Here is a 19,605-nt window from a genome sequence, read left to right as displayed (position 1 = left end):
AAATACACTTTTTCATTCCTATCATGCCACTTTTCATTAATTCCTGAAATCTCCTGAAGGGTTAATAATCTAATAAACTACCTGACTGCAGTTTTCATTATATCAGGGGGTGCTGTTTTTAAAATGGTATAACTTTTGGGGTTTTTCCAATATATGAGACCCCTAAAGTCACTTCAAACCTGGATAGGTCCCTAAAAAATATACATTTTGTAAATTTCATTGAAAACATGAAAAATTTCTGCTACATTTTTAAACCTCCTAAAATGCTAACAAAATTAAAAAATTTTTTTTACAAATGATGCTGATGTAAAGCAGACATGTGGGAAATGTTATTTCTTAATCTTTTGCTGTGGTATGCTTATCTGGATTAAAGGGATAATCATTCAAAGTTTGAAAATTGCCAATTTTTAAACATTTTTCTCAAATTTCTGATATTTTTTATAAATAAGCACAAAACATATTGACCTAAATTTACCATTATCATAAAGTATAATATGTCATGAAAAAACAGTCTCAAAATCACTAGGATTTGTTGAAGCGTCCCAGAGGTTATTACCACAAAGTGACACTGGTCAGATTTCAAATATTTGGCTCTGTCACTGAGGGCTTAATGTATCTTGGACAGGAGTTGACATTATAATACCACAATGGGTGGAGATATATGTGGTCTGCCTTCTGTAAATAGCGCCCCCCTATAATTTCTGGTTCAGCTTGTAGAGTTTTGAGGGTAGTAATGATCACTCCTATCATTGTAACTGTGTAAAAAGAAAGTGAATACAAAAACTTCCATTACACTTTTATTTTTTCTTTTAATATTTTTTTTATTGGAATAGCAATAAGCAACATTGTAATAAAAATATTACCGGCCCTTTAAGAAATTAAACCATGATCACAATGACTCTCAGGTCATAACTAGCTGCGGGCATTGAGGATCGGCTGAGAGCCACTGGATTAAAAGATCCAGAGGAAGGCGAAGAAACCCCCCGGAGAGTTCTGCCTCAGGGGGGAAAAAAATTCCTTCCTGACCCCAGTTGTGGCGATCAGATATTTCCCTGGATCACATCTGTCCTGCTGCATATTGCTCTATATCTACATGTATTATAAGCTCAGGAGAGTCGATTTGGAAGGGAAAAGATAAATACACCTTGTCCTTAGTAGCTTGCAAACTAATATACAATATACACCCTGCTCAAAGGAGCTTACAAACTAATATGCAATATACACCCTGCTCCTAGGAGCTTACAAACTAAAATACAATATACACCCTGCTCCTAGGAGCTTACAATCTAATATACAATATACATCCTGCTCCTAGGAGCTTACAAACTAATATACAATATACACCCTGCTCCTAGGAGCTTACAATCTAATATACAATACACATCCTGCTCCTAGGAGCTTACAAACTAATATACAATATACACCCTGCTCCTAGGAGCTTACAATCTAATATACATGCTGTTGAGAGCATGCAGAATAATGTACAGGTAAATGAGGGAATGGGAGTATTGGAGCTCACTACATTCACAGCTTGCGATCTTCAGTTCAGCCTGGAGACATGCTGGTGGGTGCCGCACCTGCTGATCATTAGAGCGATACTGAAATGACGAGATGGCATATGTCGGCACATCCAACCAGGAAATAAAAGTTGAAATATTTATTCGTTTAACACTTAAAATAGCTTACAATCTAATATACAATATACGGGCTGCCCCTGAGAGTTTATAGACTAATCTACACCTTGCTCCTAGTTTACAATATAATATACAATATACAGTACATGCAGATGAAAGCATACAGACTAATCTACACCCTGCTCCAAGTTTACAATCTAATTCCATGTATACTTTGCTCATCTAATTAGCAATAGATATTCTGCTGCCAAAGGTGCATTTACTCTGCAAGATTACTGCGAACAAGAGTTTCTTAGGGACGCTTGTTCACGATAATTGTACCATCTAAACAGGCAGCAGGTCATCCAATGAATGAGCAAACTCTTGTTCATCAGGTGAAATGATCTACACCCTCCAGTGTAAATAGGACATGTGCTGGTGAGAATATTGCACACTGAATGATTTATTACAGATCGCTCATTGATTATCTGAAGTTGAGTCTGCCAGTGGGAATAAGCCACACACTGGGAAATTTAATGCACCACAAGGCTTCTAAACATCTATGCAAGGCCGGAATTAAGGGTGCAAACTTGACATTTGACCATGCACAAAGCAACTCCCTGCTTCTGCAGGCATACCGAATTTTTCAAATTATGAAATGCACTTTTTTCCCTCCAAATTTGGAGGAAAATGAGTGCGTTTTATAATCTGAAGGTTGCTTACCGAATTGGCGACTGCTTTGGAGCAAGGTCACAGGAGGCAGGGTCGTTGCTTCAGGAGGCTGGCGGAGGCGGCAGGAGTGGGCTGATGCTGCTGGCCCTAGGCTCTCATATGATGACGGTGCCGGTGAGCAGTCTCCTTTTCCATTGATTTCCCTGCGGAGCGCCCCCGCACCGCCACAGGGCCGAGGGGTACCCGGAGCCGGGCCTCTGGGATCTCAGTCCTGGGGTTGTCACGGTGGCTAGACCCGGTCCGTGGCCCTGTCTGTCAGTGGGGGACGTCCGTTGCTTATAGGTACTGTTAACGGTGGTGTAGCGGTGCAGTTGTGGGGTGCAGGTCGCGGTAAATAACGAGGACACCAGGTTGCAGTCTCTTTACCTCTTTACTGGAGATCTCTCGGTCCTCAGTCCGGAATCCGGTCCACCAGGCTGCGCAAGTCCGGCCGGTCCAATGGCACCTCCAGAGTTCTCCTCACAGGTGGAAATCAGTGCCTTCCTTCTTAGCGCTTTGTGTTGTAGTCCTTCCCTGCTGTGCTTACGGAAAGTACCCCACAACTGTTGTGTCTGTTTCTTAAGTTCCCTCACAACTCGATTAACTGATCTTCTGCTAATCTTCCGTCCCTTCCTGATGTTACAGTCAGAACGGCACCCGTTTGTCAGGTAGGCCTGGAGTTCTTCCGGGACCCTAGAGACGCCCCTCTCCCGCAATTGCCCCCCAAGACTTCATAGGTGATATGTGGTAGACAGCCCGCCTGAGACTGACTGTCCTGCCGCTGTTTGGAGTATGGCTTAAAGCTGTATATTATTCCACTCCCTCGGCGTTCCGGCCACCGGTAATGCGCCTCAGCAAGGTGCTGCCTCTTTCAACAAAACCCCTGCTGGTATTCTCCTTCTGCTTGATTTCGTTTCTCACTCAGCACAATCTATCTCGCTTCTAATCCTTTCTTAGGGCACCGCCGCTATTCTGAGCAGGCACGGTCTAGTTACGTTCTTTCAATGCCAAGCCTCTGCCAGGATCCCACCCCTGGCAGAGACCCTTCTGTCTCTTCCTCCACAACACCCTCTCTCACTAGGTGTTGCTTCGTTCGATCCAGTCAGCTTTCTCCACTAACTTCCTGCCTGACCCCCAGTTTACCCACTATGGTGGGGAGTGGCCTAATGAATAGCACCCTTAGCTCCCCCCGGAGGCCCAGCTGTGAAACATATTGGTGTCTGTGATACCTGATTGGAGGAACTCCTTCAGTGCCATCGAACGCACCATGGCTCCCCTTAGTGGCGGAGCCACAGTACTGCAACGACCAGGACTCTGGGGCGCTGCACTCCCCCCTGGTTAAACACAGTACTCCGGGACTGGGAAGAAAACAACAATACAGGTTAGCAAAAAGACATACAAATTTGTTGAGTGCAAAACAATAAGCATACTTGAACAGGCTTCCCTTTATGGGAGGTGAGGACACTTTAACGTTACAAAACATAATCAAATATCATAGCAACAGGCTACAATTAACTCTCATTACCCGACCGGGTATTCTACTAAGTACAAATGCTGGAACAATAAATTAACATTGCCTTTAAGAAACATACACTCTTAGTTTATCAAAGGCCTTCCTATAATCACATTACAGGGCAAGGTAACTTCACATTCTCCTACTTTGAACCTGCAGGACCGCCTGTCCCTATGGCACCAGACCTACTGCCTCTCCTTTCTTTTACAGGACCGCCCCGTTCAGCCAGGGCCTACTGCCTTTCTCTACTATACATAGTATAGACATAACATTCCTTTCAATTTGAGAGCATGGAGCACACTCTGCTTGGCTCCCATAAGGACTCACTCACTAACCCCTAAGGGTCTACTTTCTGTCCTTAGTAACGAACTAACTTTCTATGGGGACGCAGGGTTTACCTTCTATCCTCACCTTCGTTATTACTTCTTTACTTTCAGTTAAACGGAACTCTACATCTACCCCTACGGGCTTTCTGCATCTTTCTCTTCAAAGAACATTATCTAGGTTTCACATTTTAAACAAATTAAACACACATAACTTTTCCATGAAAAACAGTTACATTTTCTTCAAAGCATTATCTCGACATTACTGTTCTAAAACAGTATCACTTTCAAGTTCAATTCTAACCTCCCCTTTAAGAGGAGATCAAGTTTTTCTGAGGTAGCTCTTCTTCTCAGCCTACCAGTCCATGCAAAGGCTCCGGAATGGTATCTTCGCAAAATGTCTTTAAACAAAACCAGTAGGAAGCACCTTTAAGAAGGTGCAAACTATTTACAAGAAAGTTCAAATCATGCACAGTCCATGATTTCGCAGTTTGTGTAACTTTGTGCAAAACTTCAAGAAAAAAACAATAGTGACCCCGGGTCAACAAAGGGGTCACCTTTTTAAAGTTTACCCTGGACGGGTTTAGCAGCAACTTAAAGAACAAACAGTAACTATTTTACAAATAAGAAAGTACAGTAGAATCTTACTGTGGTGAAGCGGAAGGTGGCCTCTTATCCGGTCTCACCAGGCCAACAGATCGCGCTGGTGAGCCAGGACGCCGTTCCGGTCCCAGCAGTGATAAAATCCCTCGCCGGGAGGTCCTCCTTACTGGCAGACGCACACGTCCCTCCGGGGCACGGCAAGGCTGGGCTTCTCGGGGTTCCGCGGGGCCGGGCTCTGCTGCTTTCCCCACTGAATCAGCTCCTTCTGGTGTTCCGGCAGCAGCCTGGAGGGCAATGCATCGCTGCACGCCTCGCGCCATCCAGCCAGCCTCTCCCGTAGCCCTCCTCCAACGAGTGTAGGTGACGGCGTCACCTGGCTCCAGATCACGAGCGATCCTCCCGCTGCAAGGCTCCACCTCCTCCCGGTCTACGCGGACCTGTATCGGCTCCCCGATCTCTTGGATTACTCCCCTTCCGCACTGGGGATTAAAGGCCACCACCACACCCCAGTGTGATGGCGGGATCTCCGGAGCACTAACTAGGTCGACCGGTTCTGTAGGATGGGGCCGGCTCCGCCATGCTGCTATCAGACGCCGTAAATGTTCGGCGTCCGGCATGATCTTCAGGCCCGGTGCGGGTAGCGTACCTTCCGCCGCGGCCGGGTAAGCAGCAACAGGAGACAACTTGATCTCGGTGGGCTGGCCCACCCGGGTGAGGGCACGGGCATCAGCCTTCAGGCGGCGGGCCAGCTGTCGGGCCTCGGCTGCAGCCACACATTCTTCGGACAGTGGCACAGGGGGTCGGCCCAACAGTGGCTCGGTGAGGGTCAGACCCCGCAGCGTTGGCGTTTCGGAGCCTGTCCCAGCTTGTGCGGCCTCGGACTGGGCCGGGTCAGCTCCGCGCTGTGCTCCTGGTGCCGCCATTTCTTGTTCTTTTCCCGCGTCTTCTTCCCGCGGTCTCTTCCGTGGGCGGCCCCGTCCCCATGGTCTCCACCCTCCGGCCAGGATCAGGAGGCGGACCTCTGCTGTTGACGGGCACGTCCTCAACACACAGAAATATTTAGACTGGGCGGCCATTGCTGTTCGCGCTCTCCAACTTGTCTACGCCCACTCCACGCCCCTCTTCTCTTCCTGCGCTCTCCTCAGCGCTGCAATGGCGGCGGATTTTGGCGGCAAATGGCACAACACAGTCTTTTCAATAAAGTACGGTTCAAGTACAGTAAATCACAGTCTCTAGGCACACATGACCTGATTCTTCAGGCTTAAGTAGATCCTGTTCGTGACGCCAAGTTGCGGAGCGCCCCCGCACCGCCACAGGGCCGAGGGGTACCCGGAGCCGGGCCTCTGGGATCTCAGTCCTGGGGTTGTCACGGTGGCTAGACCCGGTCCGTGGCCCTGTCTGTCAGTGGGGGACGTCCGTTGCTTATAGGTACTGTTAACGGTGGTGTAGCGGTGCAGTTGTGGGGTGCAGGTCGCGGTAAATAACGAGGACACCAGGTTGCAGTCTCTTTACTGGAGATCTCTCGGTCCTCAGTCCGGAATCCAGTCCACCAGGCTGCGCAAGTCCGGCCGGTCCAATGGCACCTCCAGAGTTCTCCTCACAGGTGGAAATCAGTGCCTTCCTTCTTAGCGCTTTGTGTTGTAGTCCTTCCCTGCTGTGCTTACGGAAAGTACCCCACAACTGTTGTGTCTGTTTCTTAAGTTCCCTCACAACTCGATTAACTGATCTTCTGCTAATCTTCCGTCCCTTCCTGATGTTACAGTCAGAACGGCACCCGTTTGTCAGGTAGGCCTGGAGTTCTTCCGGGACCCTAGAGACGCCCCTCTCCCGCAATTGCCCCCCAAGACTTCATAGGTGATATGTGGTAGACAGCCCGCCTGAGACTGACTGTCCTGCCGCTGTTTGGAGTATGGCTTAAAGCTGTATATTATTCCACTCCCTCGGCGTTCCGGCCACCGGTAATGCGCCTCAGCAAGGTGCTGCCTCTTTCAACAAAACCCCTGCTGGTATTCTCCTTCTGCTTGATTTCGTTTCTCACTCAGCACAATCTATCTCGCTTCTAATCCTTTCTTAGGGCACCGCCGCTATTCTGAGCAGGCACGGTCCCGTTACGTTCTTTCAATGCCAAGCCTCTGCCAGGATCCCACCCCTGGCAGAGACCCTTCTGTCTCTTCCTCCACAACACCCTCTCTCACTAGGTGTTGCTTCGTTCGATCCAGTCAGCTTTCTCCACTAACTTCCTGCCTGACCCCCAGTTTACCCACTATGGTGGGGAGTGGCCTAATGAATAGCACCCTTAGCTCCCCCCGGAGGCCCAGCTGTGAAACATATTGGTGTCTGTGATACCTGATTGGAGGAACTCCTTCAGTGCCATCGAACGCACCATGGCTCCCCTTAGTGGCGGAGCCACAGTACTGCAACGACCAGGACTCTGGGGCGCTGCATCCCTGCTTTGAGCTTCGAGAAAATGGCTGCCGAAGGTGGCGCATGTGCAAATTGAGATCTCTGGAGACGAGATCTCATCCTCCAAGATCTCGTCTCCCAAGATCTCAATCCGAGCATGCGCGGCCTCCGGCAACGATTTTCCCAAAGCCTACCACAGGGAAATCAATGGGAAAGGAGACTCCACTCACCGGCGCAAACATCTTATGAGAGCCCAGGGCCAGCAGCATCGGCCCACTCCTGCTGCCAGCGCCAGCCTGCTGAAGCAGTGACCCTGCCTCCTGTGATGCTGCCCCTACGGTAAGCTACCCACTATGCGTGCACCGACACCTGCGGAGACGGACATGCGGCGCATATTTCCACACCGCAGCATGTCTAATTATCTTGTGGAGACGCTGAGTCTCCGCAAGATAAATGTCACCCGTACAATGTATAGGACGCGGTGATTCCGCACAGTTCAATGAACACATGCGGAATCACCTGCGTTCAAAGGCCAGCAGTGCTTTGGATGGAACGCACATGTGCTGCGTCCAAAGCGCTGCCTAATACTGTGGGTACGTAGCCTTATAGTCCACAAATTGCATATATATATATATATTAGAGTTGCAGACTTCGATCAGGATTTGATCAGAGTGCGATCGAAGTGGCATCCGTTTCTCTCACAGGTGGAGAGGGGAAAAAAAAGTTTATCCATTTTGACAGTGTGAAAATTGGAGAGAATATATATAAATATATTTATTTATATATATTTTATTTATTTATATATAGTATGTATACATAGCGCTGTAGAATTAATGGAGCTATGTAAGCGAGTAAAATAAATAAATATCTATGTGTTTGTGTGTATTTGTGCAATTCTATAAGCCTGTGCACAGAGTAGAATGCAGACTAATAGACTTTCTATCGAGCCTGTACATAGATTTGAGCCCGCTCAGGCAGAAGCTCTGTGCTTCTGTCTGTTGAGCAGCATGCTTTAGAGCAGCTGTTTGGAGCGATCAGTGGGTTTCTCAAGACCCAGTCGCCCACTGATCAACTCCACATAAGGGCTCGTGCACACGACCAATTTTGTCATCTGAATGCGATCAGTGATTTTGACGGATAACACTCGTACCTATGATATTCTCTGGGGCTGTGCAAATGTCAGATTTTTTCCTCTGGCCCAGTGGTCCACGGAAAAAAATAGGAGACAAGTAAAAATCGACAATGCAAGTCTATGGTCCCATGAAAAAATTGGACCCCGCTTGGATTACATCTGAGTGCGATCCGGTTTTTCACAGACTGACATAATAGAAAAGGTGGAGAAACCTTTTTTTTCCCCTTCCACGTCCGAGAAAAACTGATGCCACTCTGATCAAACTCTGATCTGAGTCTGTAACTCTATTATGCCATTTGCCGTTTAATCAATTCTGCTCATTATATCCTGTGGTTCCAGTTCTGGTCCTCCTGCCGGCACCAAGCCACTACGATGTCCATTGTTTCTGCTCAGCCTTCCTGCTGCACACCGTCATCTGTCCGTGCTGCATTACAGCTGCTCATCTGAACTAGATGAGACATAACACCTATCATTGCAAAAAAGAAGATTAAATGGTAGGTCCTATTTAAGGAATCATTCTAATACACAAGAGACAACACGTCAGAGATATTTGCTGACATTTTTTAGGGGTAAATGGTGCAGTTCTAAACATCACCACGAACAACCCAAAGGCACACAGTGTGTATTGGGCCTTAGTGTTAAGTGAGCAGCTACCTACCGGGACTTGTTTTCCTCAAGCTGCTGCTTCTGGGGACACAAGGTGGTTCAGGATAATAACTTTATACATTCTCTACCAATTGTGAGGTCATGTGATATCTGATGCCATGTGCCCTGTGATGTCATGTCCCCTGTTGTAATAACGGCCACTGGTGTGTATGTATCAAGTTTCCAATTGTAGAATTAATAAAACAAATTCACAGGCTGCAAATAACCACCAGCCTCATTTGTAACCCCTTAACGACCGCCGATACGCCTTTTAACGGCGGCCGCTAAGGGTACTTAAACCACCGCGCCGTTAATTAACGGCGCTGTGGAAAAAGTGAATAGCGCCCCCCAGAGTCGGATTTTCTCTGGGGTCTCGGTTGCCGAGGGTAGCCGAGACCCCAGAGAACATGATTCGGGGGGGGTTTTACCGACCCCCGAGTTGCGATCGCCGGTAATTAACCGTTTACCGGCGGTCGCAACAAAAAAAAAAAAACGCGATTTGCCATTTAATTTCTCTGTCCTCCGATGTGATCGCACATCGGAGGACAGAGAAATAGTGTCCCCGATGGCCCCCAATAGCCCACCAATACTCACCTATCTCCCCCGGTGCTCCTCGTGGCTCCCGATGGGCGCCGCCATCTTTTTTCCGAGAAAAAATGGCGGGCGCATGCGCAGTGCGCCCGCCGCCCGGCACCCGGAAGATCTTTGGGGTCTCGGCTGCCGGGGGTAGCCGAGACCCCAAAGAACATGATCGGGGTCGGTTCTTACCGACCCCTGTTTTGCGATCGCCGGTAATTAACTGTTTACCGGCGACCGCAAAAAAAAAAAAAAAAAAAAGCGATCTGTAATTCTCTGTCCTCTGATGTGATCGCACATCAGAGGACAGAGAAATAGGGGGATTCGGGGACCCTATCATACTCACCCGGTGTCCCCGGGTCCTCCTGCATCTCCTCTTGCCGGCCGGCTTCTTCCTCTGCAAAGAAAATGGCGGGCGCATGCGCAGTGCGCCCGCCATCTGCTGCCATCTGCCGGCCAGCAGGATAGACGAGTTGGGGCTAAAATTAGGGTTAGGGTTAGGGCTAGGGTTAGGACTAGGGTTAGGGCTAGGGTTAGGGCTAGGGTTGGGGCTAAATTTAGGGTTAGGGCTAGGGTTAGGCTACTTTCACACTAGCGTTTTTTGGCTTCCGTCGCAATGCGTCGTTGGAGAAAAAACGCATCCTGCAAAAGTGCTTGCAGGATGCGTTTTTTTCTCCATTGACTTGCATTAGCGACACATTGCGACGGATTGCCACACGTCGCATGGATGCGTCGTGCTTTGGCGGATTGTCGGCACAAAAAAACGCAACATGTAACTTTTTTTGTGCGACGTGTCCGCCATTTCCGACCGCGCATGCGCGGCCGGAACTCCGCCCCCGCCTCCCCGCACCTCACAATGGGGCAGCGGATGCGTTGAAATAACAGCATCCTCTGCACCCGTTGTGCGGCGCTTACAACGCTAACGTCGGCCCGACACACTGCGATGGGCCGAGTACGACGCTAGTGTGAAAGTAGCCTTAGGCTTCTTTCACACTTACGTCGGTACGGGGCGGTCGCAATGCGTCAGCCCGACGTACCGACGCACGTTGTGAAAATTGTGCACAACGTGGGCAGTGGATGCAGTTTTTCAACGCATCCGCTGCCCAGTCTATGTCTTGGGGAGGAGGGGGCAGAGTTACGGCCACGCATGCGCGGAAATGGTGGACGCGACGTACAAAAAAAAGGTTACATTGAACTTTTTGTGACGACGGTCCGCCAAAACACAACGGATCCAGTGCACGATGGACGCGACGTGTGGCTATCCGTCGGTAATACAAGTCTATGGGCAAAAAAGGCATCCTGTGGGCACATTTGCAGGATCCGTTTTTTGTCCAAAACGACGGATTGTGACAGATGCCACACGACGCAAGTGTGAAAGTAGCCTTAGGGTTACGTTTCGGATTAGGGTTGGGATTAGGGTTAGGGTTGGGATTAGGGTTAGGGGTGTATTGGGATTAGGGTTAGGTTTGAGGTTAGGGTTGAGATTAGGGTTAGGGGTGTGTTGGATTTAGGGTTTTGATTAGGGTTATGGTTAGAGTTGAGATTAGGGCTGTTTTGGGGTTAGGGTTGTGATTATCGTTAGGGTTGTGATTAGGATTATGGATGGGGTTGAGATTAGGGTTAGGGGTGTGTTGGAGTTAGGGTTGGAGTTAGAATTGGGGGGTTTCCACTGTTTAGGTACATCAGGGGGTCTCCAAACACGACAGACAATTTTGCGCTAAAAAAGTCAAATGGTGCTCCCTCCCTTCTGAGCTCTGCCGTGCGCCCAAACAGTGGTTTACCCCCACATATGGGGCATCAGCGTACTCGGGATAAATTGGTCAACAACTTTTGGGGTCCAATTTCTCCTGTTACCCTTGTGAAAATAAAAACTTGGGGGCTAAAAATCTTTTTTGTGGGAAAAAAAATATTTTTTTATTTTCACTACTCTGCATTATAAACTTCTGTGAAGCACTTGAGCATTCAAAGTTCTCACCACATATCTAGATAAGTTCCTTAGGGGGTCTAGTTTCCAAAATTTGGTCACTTGTGGGGGGTTTCTACTGTTTAGGTACATCAGGGGCTCTGCAAACGCAACATAACACCCACAGACAATTCTATCAAAGTCTGAATTCCAAAATGGCGCTCCTTCTCTTCCGAGCTCTGCTGTGTGCCCAAACAGTGGTTTACCCCCACATATGGGGTACCAGCATACTCAGGACAAATTGGAGAACAAATATTGGTGTCCAATTTCTCTTGTTACCCTTGTGAAAATAAAAACTTGAGGGCTAAAAAATATTTTTTGTGGAAAAAAAAAATATTTTCTATTTTCACAACTCTGCATTATAAACTTCTGTGAAGCACTTGGGCATTCAAAGTTCTCACCACATATCTAGATAAATTCCTTGGGGGGTCTAATTTCCAAAATGGGGTCTCTTGTTGGGGGTTTCTACTGTTTAGGTACATTAGGGGTCTGCAAACGCAACATAACGCCAGCATACCATTCTATCAAAGCCTGCATTCTAAAATGGCGCTCCTTCCCTTTCGAGCTCTACCGTGCGCCCAAACAGTGGTTTACCCCCACATATTGGGTACCAACATACTCAGGACAAATTGGACAACAACTTTTGGGGTCCAATTTCTCTTGTTACCCTTGTGAAAATAAAAACTTGGGGGCTAAAAAATCTTTTTTGTTAAAAAAAAATATTTTTTATTTTCACGACTCTGCATTATAAACTTCTGTGATGCACTTGGGCATTCAAAGTTCTCACTACACATCTAGATAAGTTCCATGGGGGGTCTAGTTTCCAAAATGGGGTCACTTTTGGGGGGTTTCTACTGTTTAGGCACATCAGGGGCTCTCCAAACGCGACATGGCATCCGATCTCAATTCCAGTCAATTTTGCATTGTAAAGTCAAATGGCGCTCCTTTGCTTCTGAGCTCAGCCATGCGCCCAAACAGTGGTTTACCCCCACATATGGGGTGTCGGCGTACTCAGGACAAATTGTACAACAACTTCTGGTGTCCATTTTCTCCTGTTACCCTTGGTAAAATAAAAATTTGGAGGCAAAAAGATCATTTTTGTAGAAAAAATGTGATTTTTTTATTTTCACGGCTCTACGTTATAAACTTCTGTGAAGCACCTGGGGGTTTAAAGTGCTCACCACACATCTAGATAAGTTCCTTAAGGGGTCTAGTTTCCAAAATGGTGTGATTTGTGGGGAATTTCCACTGTTTAGGCACATCAGGGGCTCTCCAAACGTGACATGGCGTCCGATCTCAATTCCAGCCAATTCTACATTGAAAAAGTAAAACGACACTCCTTCACTTCCAAGCTCTGCGGTGCGCCCAAACAGTGGTTTACCCCCACATATGGGGTATCGACGTACTCAGGAGAAATTGCACAACAACTTTTGTGGTCTAATTTCTCCTGTTACCCTTGTGAAAATAAGAATTTGTGGGCGAAATAATCATTTTTGTGAAAACAAATGCGATTTTTTATTTTCACGGCTCTACGTTATAAACTTCTGTGAAGCACTTGGGGGTTCAAAGTGCTCACCACACATCTAGATAAGTTCCTTGGGGGGTCTAGTTTCCAAAATGGTGTCACTTGTGGGGGGTTTCCACTGTTTAGGCACATTAGGGGCTCTCCAAATGCGACATGGCGTCCGATCTCAATTCCAGCCAATTCTGCATTGAAACAGTCAAACGGCGCTCCTTCACTTCCAAGCTCTGCGGTGCGGCCAAACAGTGGTTTACCTCCACATATGGGGTATCGGCGTACTCAGGAGAAATTGCACAACAAAATTTGTGGTTAAATTTCTGTTTTCACACTTGTGAAAATTTAAAAAAATGGTTCTGAAGTAAAATGTTTGAAAAAAAAAGTTAAATGTTAATTTTTTTGTTCCACATTGTTTCAGTTCCTGTGAAGTACGTAAAGGGTTAATAAACTTCTTGAATGTGGTTTTGAGCAGCTTGAGGGGTGCAGTTTTTAGAATAGTGTCACACTTGGTTATTTTCTATCATATAGACCCCTCAAAATGACTTCAAAGGTGATGTGGTCCCTAAAAAAAACATGGTGTTGTAAAAATGAGAAATTGCTGGTCAACTTTTAACCCTTATAACTCCCTAACAAAAAAAAAATGTTGTTTCCAAAATTGTGCTGATGTAAAGTGGACATGTGGGAAATGTTATTTATTAACTATTTTTCGTGACATATCTCTCTGATTTAAGGGCATAAAAATACAAAGTTTGAAAATTGCAAAATTTTAAAAATTTTCGCCATATTTCCTCATTTTTAATTGAGTCATGAAGCACGTTAAAACCTAAACATTTTCACCCTTTTATTCTAATCCGTATCACCTACTGCTCTATGAACTAAAGGAAAACACAGGACGCCATACTGCAATTCCTGATCACGATAAACTGTCAGCTCCCGGTCACCCCTGATCTAACAGGACCAAGACAGCTGACAATGGAGAACTGTAGCAGTCTGCAATTAAACTTGTTACGATAGCGTTTTCAAAACATTATTGGCAAAGCTAACCAAAAATGGAACCAAATGGAGTTGTCTCACCTGGCCCATGCCTCTCTATATGCTTTTATTAGAGTACATGGGTGTCACAGAGGGCAAACCAGACGATTGCTGAGGGTCTTCAAGACGAGTGACACATGATCAGTTGATCACTACCAAGTCCTCATTTAGGGAAGGGGTTGTCCTGATTGGCAACCCTGGTTGGGCAGGGCTCACACTGACTTAATAAAGAACCAAAATGTTCATATTTTCCTTGGCATCTAGTCAATAACATTTTTTAAAATCATAGAATCGTAACAATCACAGGACACATGATACAGCAGGTTTTGCTAAGCTTTTCTTGTGAAGGATGGAGTTCTGAATCCCATTACTAACCTCCATCCAAACAATTTGTTAGTGAAGTCGTAAGTGAAGAGTTTCCTACCTGGACTTGTTTCCTTCAAGCTGTCAGGCTCTGATGAAACAAGATGGCTCAGGTGTTGCACTTTGCACATTCTATGCCAATTGTGATGTCATATGATGTCTGTGATCTTTATGTGCTTTGTGATGTCATCCAAACTGCCTGTTTAACCCCTTCCCACCCAATGACATACTTTGAATTTTTGAACAGGTTATTTGGAAGCAACAGCGCAACCAATGAAGGGACGATGGTAATCATCCAAAACTATTCATCTCTGTACCACAGAAAGGAAATCCAACTATAGGGACACACATATATACAGCTCTGGCAAAAATTAAGAGACCACTGCAAAATTTTCAGTTTGTCTGATTTTTCTCTTTACATGTATATTTTTTAGTAAAATGTAAATTGTTCTTTTATTCTATAAACTACTGACAGCATGTCTCCGAAGTTCCAAGCAATAAATTTTGTATTTAGTTTCTGAAAATGAGAAATGGACAGAATAACAAAAAATGAATTACTTGCAGACCTCAAATAATGCAAAAAAAACAAGTTCATAATTATTTAGAAAGAACAATACTAATGTTTTAACTCAGGAAGAGTACAGAAATCAATATTTTGTGGAATAACCATGATTTTTAATCACAGCTTTCTTGCGTCTTGGCATGCTTTCCACCAGTCTTTCACGCTGCTTTTGGGTGACCTTATGACACTCCTGGTACAAAAATGTAAGCAGTTCTTCTAGAGGTTTTCAATGGGTTTCAGGTCCGGAGATTGGGCTGCCCACGACAGGGATTTGATGTGGTGGTCCTTCATCCACACCTTGATTAACCTAGCTGAGTGGCATGGCGCATTGTCCTGCTGGAAAAAACAGTCCTCAGAGTTGGGGACCATGGCCTGAGCTGAAGGAATCAACCGTTTTTCCAGGATACCCTTGTATGCGGCTTGATTCATGTCATTTGCAAAGAAAAACCTGCCCAATTCCAGCCTTGCTGAAGCAATGGGTGCAAGACACTGTGGCTTGTATGCCTCTGCAGGTCTCCGTTTGAGGCCGGGATCACACACAGTGAGATACAGCCGAGTCTTGAAGGTTAAAGCCAAGCTCTGGCACCGGCACTCCAGAGCGGAGTATGCAGCCGCATAGCAATACATGGAGCCGCATGCTCCGCTCTGGAGTGCCGGTGCCAGAGCTTGGTTTTAACATGCGAGACTCGGCCGTATCTTGCTGAAGTGTGACTCAGGCCTAACCATTAGACGACCAGGTGTTGATTGCTGTTTTTTTAAATTATTTAAATAATTTTTTTTTTACAACCAGCCAAGCTAAAGATGACAGCTGGGGGCTGGTATTCTCAGTCTGGTAAGAGACCATGAATATTGACCCCACCAGCCTAAAAATAGCAGCTCGCAGCCAACCAGAAAAGGCACATCTATTAGATGCACCTATTCTGGCTCTTTGCCCAGCTCTTCCCACTTGCCCTGTAGCGGTGGCAAGTGGGGTTCATATTTTTGGGGTTGATGTCAACTTTGTATTGTCAGGTGAAGTCAAGCTCACTGCTTAGTAAGGGAGAGATGTCTGTAAGGCGTCTATATGGTAAATAAAGACACAGCAAGTATAAAGTTGTAAATTTGAAATAAAACACTTCCATTTTTATTAAAAACTAGCTGAAGAGCCCGGCGTTGCCCGGGCATAGTAACTAACTGTGGTTAGTTATAGCACTTCTCTCATTTTCCCCCTCACACCTCTCATCTCCCCTCTCACACCTCTCATTTTCCCCCTCACACCTCTCATTTTCTGGTCACTTCACTATTTTCCCCTCACACCTCTCATTTTCATCTCAAACCTCTCGTTTTCCCCTCAGTATATACCGGTATGTCATCTCCTGTATATAGTATATACCGGTATGTCATCTCCTGTATATACCTGTATGTCATCTCTTGTCTATAGCATATACCTGCATGTCATCTCTTGTATATAGTATATACCTGTATGTCATCTCTTGTATATAGTATATACCTGTATGTCATCTCCTGTATATAGTATATACCTGTATGTCATCTCCTGTATATAGTATATACCTGTATGTCATCTCCTATATTTAGTATATAGTATATAGCTGTATGTCATCTCATCCTGTATATAGCATATAGCTGTGTGTCATCTCCTCCTGTATACTGTATAGTATATACAGTACCTGTATGTCATCTCGACCTGTATATAGTATTTTGTTAACACAATATTAACCCCTTAATGACTGCAGATATGACTTTTAACGGCGGCCTTTAAGGGGCCTTATTCCTCCTGCACCTCACGCACCTCCTTTTATACACTGCATTTTTCTGCAGCACAGCTTTTCTCCTTTATAGTCGCCTCCTCCGGCAGCACCTCACACACCTCTTCCATATGCAATTGGAAACACTTGATCCCAAGAGAAATTGCACTAATTGCAATAAAGTGTATGGTATACACAGCCTACTTCTTGTGCAGCACCACACTTTTCTCATTTAGACCTCTTTCACATGTTATTTGGTCAATATTTTTACCTCAGTATTTGTAAGCTAAAACTTGGAGTAAAACAATCAGAGGAAAAGTTTATCAGAAACATGTCACCAGTTTAGGTATTTTTCTCCCACTCGTGGTTTTGGCTTATAAATACTGAGACAAAATACAGACCAAATACTGAAAAATGTTTAGAATTGAGAGTCCTCAGTGGTTGATACCTTTTAATGGCTAACTGAAAAGATGGTAACAAATTGCAAGCTTTCGAGACTACACAGGTCTCTTCATCAGGCATAGACTAATACAAATTCTGAAGAATCACATATTTATGCACAACATAGCACAGAAAAAAAAAAAACATGGATAAGACAGGTGGCATGGATAAGACAGGTGGCATGAAGCAGAATTACCATATCCCACACCAGGATGGATTAAATGCCTGCAAATTCTTTCTGGAAAACACAGGGACTGATGCAAATTCTGTGGTGAAACTTATAAAATTCATCCTCACCCACAATTACTTTGAATTTGACAAGAAGATCTACAGTCATGGCCAAAAGTATTCATACCCCTGCAATTCTGTCAGATAATACTCAGTTTCTTCCTGAAAATGATTGCAAACACAAATTCTTTGTTATTATTATCTTCATTTAATTTGTCTTAAATGAAAAAACACAAAAAGAATTGTTCTAAAGCCAAATTGGATATAATTCCACACCAAACATAAAAAAGGGGGTGGACAAAAGTATTGGCACTGTTCAAAAAATCATGTGATGCTTCTCTAATTTGTGTAATTAACAGCACCTGTAACTTACCTGTGGCACCTATCAGGTGTTGGCAATAACTAAACCACACTTGCAGCCAGTTGACATGGATTAAAGTTGACTCAACCTCTGTCCTGTGTCCTTGTGTGTACCACATTGAGCATGGAGAAAAGAAAGAAGACCAAAGAACTGTCTGAGGACTTGAGAAACCAAATTGTGAGGAAGCATGAGCAATCTCAAGGCTACAAGTCCATCTCCAAAGAGCTGAATGTTCCTGTGTCTACTGTGCGCAGTGTCATCAAGAAGTTTAAAGCCCATGGCACTGTGGCTAACCTCCCTAGATGTGAACGGAAAAGAAAAATTGACAAGAGATTTCAACGCAAGATTGTGCGGATGTTGAATAAAGAACCTCGACTAACATCCAAACAAGTTCAAGCTGCCCTGCAGTCCAAGGGTACAACAGTGTCAACCCTTACTATCCGTCAGCATCTGAATGAAAAGGGACTGCATGGTAGGAGACCCAGGAAGACCCCACTTCTTACCCCGAGACATAAAAAAGCCAGGCTGGAGTTTGCCAAAACTTACCTGAAAAAAACTAAAACGTTTTGGAAGAATGTTCTCTGGTCAGATGAGACAAAAGTTGAGCTTTTTGGGCAAAGGCATCAACATAGAGTTTACAGGATAAAAAAGAGGCATTCAAAGAAAAGAACACGGTCCCTACAGTCAAACATGGCGGAGGTTTGTGACGGGGTGTATGGCAGAGCAAGAAGGGACAACAGGCCAAGGGATGATTCCACAGATTTATTATCAAGAACGCTGGAACAACACATGCAGATAGATCTACAGAGTCCACAATTAGTCCAACGGAACAGGTTCGGGGGCACCTCCCGATAATCCTTGTGCCAGCTAACAAAACAATAGTCCACACGAGTCCAAGCGATCACAAAACAATCCCACGAACGACGAGATATGTCCTCAGCTCAAGTCTCGCCCCGTTCGCTTCCGCAGTCACAGATGGACATGGGGTCTTGCCTCAGCTAAGAATCCCCACTCCTTCTCCTTCAAAGGTCAACTCACATCTGATCTCAAAATAAGAATGGATTGTCTGAGCTCCTGGGATCCGCCCTTGAAGGGGGGTAGGGGTCACACCTTCTATTCAATGGTTGGGTCCATCAGAAGATTCTAGACTGTTCGGCTCCATAGTATGTACATTTGACTAGCCACCTGCTGTGAGGAAGAATGGCTATTCCTTCACTAGTTGACAAAGCTTAATTACATTATAGCTTAGGGCTGCAAGTATTGGGGGAAGGAGACATTGTTACAGGTAACTCCCAACACAAAAACATACATGAATTACTGCTAATAGAAACCAGAGAACAGTTACATACATCAAATGGCATATTATTCAAATACAGGACAGGGTAAAAGTACATATCATGACAAGGTTCCCTGATGTTTTGGGGTTGCTTTGCTGCCTCTGGCACTGGACTGCTTGACCGTGTGCATGGCATTATGAAGTCTGAAGACTACCAACAAATTTTGCAGTATAATGTAGGGCCCAGTGTGAGAAAGCTGGGTCTCCCTCAGAGGTCATGGGTCTTCCAGCTGGACAATGACCCAAAACACACTTCAAAAAGCACTAGAAAATGGTTTGAGAGAAAGCACTGGAGACTTCTAAGGTGGCCAGCAATGAGTCCAGACCTGAATCCCATAGAACACCTGTGGAGAGATCTAAAAATGGCAGTTTGGAGAAGGCACCCTTCAAATATCAGGGACCTGGAGCAGTTTGCCAAAGAAGAATGGTCTAAAATTCCAGCAAAGCATTGTAAGAAACTCATTGATGGTTACCGGAAGCGGTTGGTCGCAGTTATTTTGGCTAAAGGTTGTGCAACCAAGTATTAGGCTGAGGGT

At 45.5% G+C, this 19,605-nt stretch overlaps 1 long non-coding RNA gene across 1 annotated transcript; it reads right to left on the bottom strand.

The window, feature by feature from the left end:
- Positions 1 to 829: 829 nt before the first annotated feature.
- LOC143818285 (uncharacterized) lies at positions 830 to 14,547 on the bottom strand. The gene is made up of 3 exons (XR_013224439.1): positions 14,458 to 14,547; positions 8,317 to 8,764; positions 830 to 1,598 (listed from the first exon to the last, which is right to left on the bottom strand). It is a non-coding gene; the product is annotated as an uncharacterized LOC143818285 (long non-coding RNA).
- Positions 14,548 to 19,605: the final 5,058 nt, after the last annotated feature.

Source organism: Ranitomeya variabilis, chromosome 3 (genome assembly GCF_051348905.1).
Source record: "Ranitomeya variabilis isolate aRanVar5 chromosome 3, aRanVar5.hap1, whole genome shotgun sequence".
Lineage (NCBI taxonomy): Eukaryota > Metazoa > Chordata > Amphibia > Anura > Dendrobatidae > Ranitomeya > Ranitomeya variabilis.
This window is presented reverse-complemented; position numbering and strand designations above follow the sequence as displayed.